Source organism: Diaphorina citri, unplaced genomic scaffold, assembly GCF_000475195.1.
Source record: "Diaphorina citri unplaced genomic scaffold, Diaci psyllid genome assembly version 1.1 scaffold35518, whole genome shotgun sequence".
Lineage (NCBI taxonomy): Eukaryota > Metazoa > Arthropoda > Insecta > Hemiptera > Psyllidae > Diaphorina > Diaphorina citri.
The window spans coordinates 6,692-10,688 of record NW_007412850.1 but is presented as its reverse complement, the minus strand read 5'-3'; positions in this window follow the sequence as shown (position 1 = coordinate 10,688).

Sequence of the window (3,997 nt, the reverse complement as noted above, 5' to 3'; positions counted from 1 at the left end):
TACAACAGCTGAAAAAATTAAAACTCCTGAACCAGCCATAGCACCTGAAGAAATCAAAACTCCAGAAGAAGCTATAGCACCTGAAGATGTCAAAACACCTGAACAACCTATAGCACCTGAAGAAACGAAAACACCAGAACAAGCTGTAGCACCTGAAGAAACGAAAACACCAGAACAAGCTGTAGCACCTGGAGATGTCAAAACACCTGAAGAAGCTGTAGCACCTGAAGAAGTAAAATCGCCTGAACAAGCTATAGCGCCTGAAGAAATTAAAACATCAGAAGAATCTATAGCTCCAGAAGATATCAAAACATCTGAACAAGCCATAGCACCTGAAGAAATTATAACACCCCTATAGCTCCAGAAGATATCAAAACATCTGAACAAGCCATAGCACCTGAAGAAATTATAACACCCGAAACAGAAGCGAAATTAGTAGAAGAAGTAAAGACACCAGACGCTATAACAGCTGAAGACGTTAAATCACCCGAAATGGAAGCAAAGTTTTCAGAAGAAATCCCAACATCCCTTGAAGCAAAATCTCCAGAGACAGAAGAAATTAAAACATCAGAGCCAGAAATAGCCAAAGCCCTAGAAGACACAAAACCTGTTGAAGAACTCAAAAAGAGCCCTTCCTCTGATGTTAGCCCCTCCTCTGAGGCACCAAACGCAGTGGTGGAACCCGAAAACGCCTCTCCAGCGGTGGATTCCGAACCTGCTAAAGGAATAGATGTGTCCCCCGGACAAGAATCGCTCACGTCTGAAAGTCTGATCCCTTCTAGTCAGGACAGTTCTGTCTCACCAGCCCAAGAAAGTTCCGTCTCCCCGGCTCAAGAAAGTTCTGTCGCTCCGGGCGTCGAAGACGGGACTCCGGATCCAAAACCTGTAGAGGAGCTGAGAGTTGATCCTTCAGAGGCTCCCAAGGAGGCGGAAAGCGCCTCTGAAACCCTTCGGCCTACGATAGAACCTTCGCTTACGGAGCAAATCAACCAATGGGTGGACAACGACGAGGAATTGAAATCTGAAGCAGCAATATCTTCCGAAAACGGTCTGACCACTTCCAATGAGAATAACTCCTTAACTGGGGACGTTTCGGAGGTCTCGGAGGCCGTCCAAGATCCTTCCAACACAGAAACGCCAGCTTCAGACTCGAAGGAAGCGCTGTCCCAATTGCTCAATCCTGATGATGGTACGTCGCTGAGTGAAGGCCCTCTGGTGCCCGGGACACCTGAGAGTAGCGTGTAAGGCGCCTTCCGGTGAATTTGATAGAGTAGCTAACTTTTAGCAACCTAGCCAGCGAAGAATTAGTTGTGACCTTACCTGGAAAAACTTGAAACGTGGACAGAACGGCCAGGCGGAAAGATTGTTAGCTTTACCAGACAATTGACGTTTCAAGAATCAGCTGTCTGGTTTAATCAAATGCAGTACCCACTAATAGCCACATTTACATATGAACAAAATACTGGCTCTTAAGTAGCACAAAAGCATTAATTTCCAACATCTGATTGGCCAAAATTGACTTTAGTCTGACTTGTGACTTGGGAGCAAGAATTTGTGTTCATAAATATGGGCGTATTGTCCGAAGCTTATTTGGACCTGAATACGATATTTATATTTGTAGTTTTTGTTACCCGTCTTGGTATGGAAGTTAGCTGTCTTTCCCTCTTGAGTTGTAAATATTTGAACTGTGATAGATTGTATTCTGTTTTGGATTTGAGATTTCACTTACGATAAGATCTTTTTTTTTCTAAATTGATTAAGACAAAAAATAATGTAGGAACGAATGTTTGTGACGTAAAAGTAAGTACACATTTTGTAGAACATCCTTGAAGTGTCTTTGTATTTTATTGGTTATCCCAAATTATTTTACATCTGGCCAATATTTGAACCCAGGAACTCTGATTTCAAATTCAAAACTTGTGACCACTTTATCTACTTACCCTTACGGCTTACGTATTTACCTTAAAGGCCTAAAAGGATTGCCTTTAAATTATTAAATTTTTTATATATATTTACCTATTAGGTATTATTATTTCTTTTCTTCGTCCTCTTCGACATATTAATAATTATTTATCTATGATTGTAACTTGCTCATATATTTTTACTTCTACATATTACTTATTTTTAAGTAGGTATATCTTTTTTCTACTTGTAGGTATTTCGTAATCCATTATATTCCCTTTGTAAAAAATATTTCTTTGTTGACTGAAGTTTTCTCTTCTCTATTTTCACATCTTTTGTACATACCATATTTCGCATCCATATTGAATTTATTGTTATGTAGTTTACCATGCCCTTAATCGATTAGCCATATTTTATAGATTATTTAGAGTAGTATGTAGCTTTTGTAAATTAATTTCTATTATTTTGTTGAAATTTTTCGTATGCCTACGTTTCCGTTTGTTTCCGATTTCGGAGAGTAGTAGGATTAAAATGAATCAATGTTATTTTTTGAAGAAATCTTCGATTCTCCGGGGCCGACTTAGCAAAAGGCTTGGACTTTGCACGATTTCGAACGTGTGCAGTAAAAATGGAGGTTTTTTTTTCTTCTTTATTAATTTCACCATTGACGCCATTATTTATTGCACTCTAGTGAAATATTTCCACAGTAAAGTAGGATTAGTGATGTTTTTATTTTGTACGCAAAGAATTTATTAGGTTCTAAGCTGTTGTCTGTAGCAAAAGTTTTAAGGGGTAATAGAGAGGCTCTGAACTAAATGAAGTTTTGACTAAATTATGTAGGTAATTCTTTCTTCTTTGTATAGGTGGAATACTTTGCATTTTGCGACGTTTTAGAGAGCCGAGATATTTGCAGTTTTGGGCAATTAAAAAATAGGCAACCGGAATACGTACCTATGTACCTATTTATTTTTTAAGTTTTTGCTCATGGAATGTTCGAAGATATAAGTGTAGAAGGCTCAAATAACATCCTAAGTATTGGAAATATGTGAGTGACTCAATAACTGGTAGAAAACTACAAAATAACACCTCGATGGAGAAAGCAAAATAAACGATTTAGATGTTTGTTTCTCTGAAAATTCGTTGCCAATAAAACACAAGTAACTTCGGCCCGGATTTGTAGAGTCCTTGGTGAAATATTTGTTGACCTCTGAGAACGTTTGGAGAGTGTTCCAACAATGTCTCGGAGAATACTTCACCAAACATTTCTACAGGAACCTGATAAATCCGGGCCTTAGCTGTCCACGCTTTCCCTTGTATTGAGTTTGTTGTATAATAAAATTTGTAACCTTGTTTCTTTGATAAGTATTGAAAAAATATATGATGATTAATATTAATTAATAAAGTACTCACACCTGCTGTTTTTCTTTTAGAGTTCCATTTCTTTTCGATTTTTACAGTTTCCAATGTTATCGGTTTTGAGGTTAAGGCTCTCTTCTGGTAAGCGGGAGTGTGTGAGTTCAAATCCCAACTAATGCGTGAAAATCTGCTAAATTTATGTACCAGTCCAAGCTTTGTTTAACGTTCCATTTTGTCCTTGGGCGAAGAGAGGTCAACTTACAATTCGGTCTGGAAAAACACAAAAACGTTCAATTACTTCCACATAAAACAACAACTAATGATTCATGCCCAAGACCACAGTTCAACATTAAAGTTAGTAAAAATAAATCAGGCAATCTGATTAGCTAATTTTATAAAATTTTAAATATTTCATATGGTGCAGGATATACTATACACGGTGTTCAACCTAAAAACGCCCCATAGTAAATTCACCCATGAAAGTCCCGTGTACACTTTTCGGGTCAACTAAAGCCTGATTCACACTATAGTGCCAGTCAAGGTCCGGTCACGGTCCAGTAACGGTCCGATCAAATGATTGTTGAAGGCAAGTAAATGCGAGTGTACACACTAGACGTTCTAGTCAAGGTACGGTAACGGTCAGCTCACAGTCAAAATTTGGAACATTCTCGCGACGAATCTTTTTGATCGGACCGAAACTGGACCGTGACCGGAGCGAGACTGGCACTATAGTGTGAAT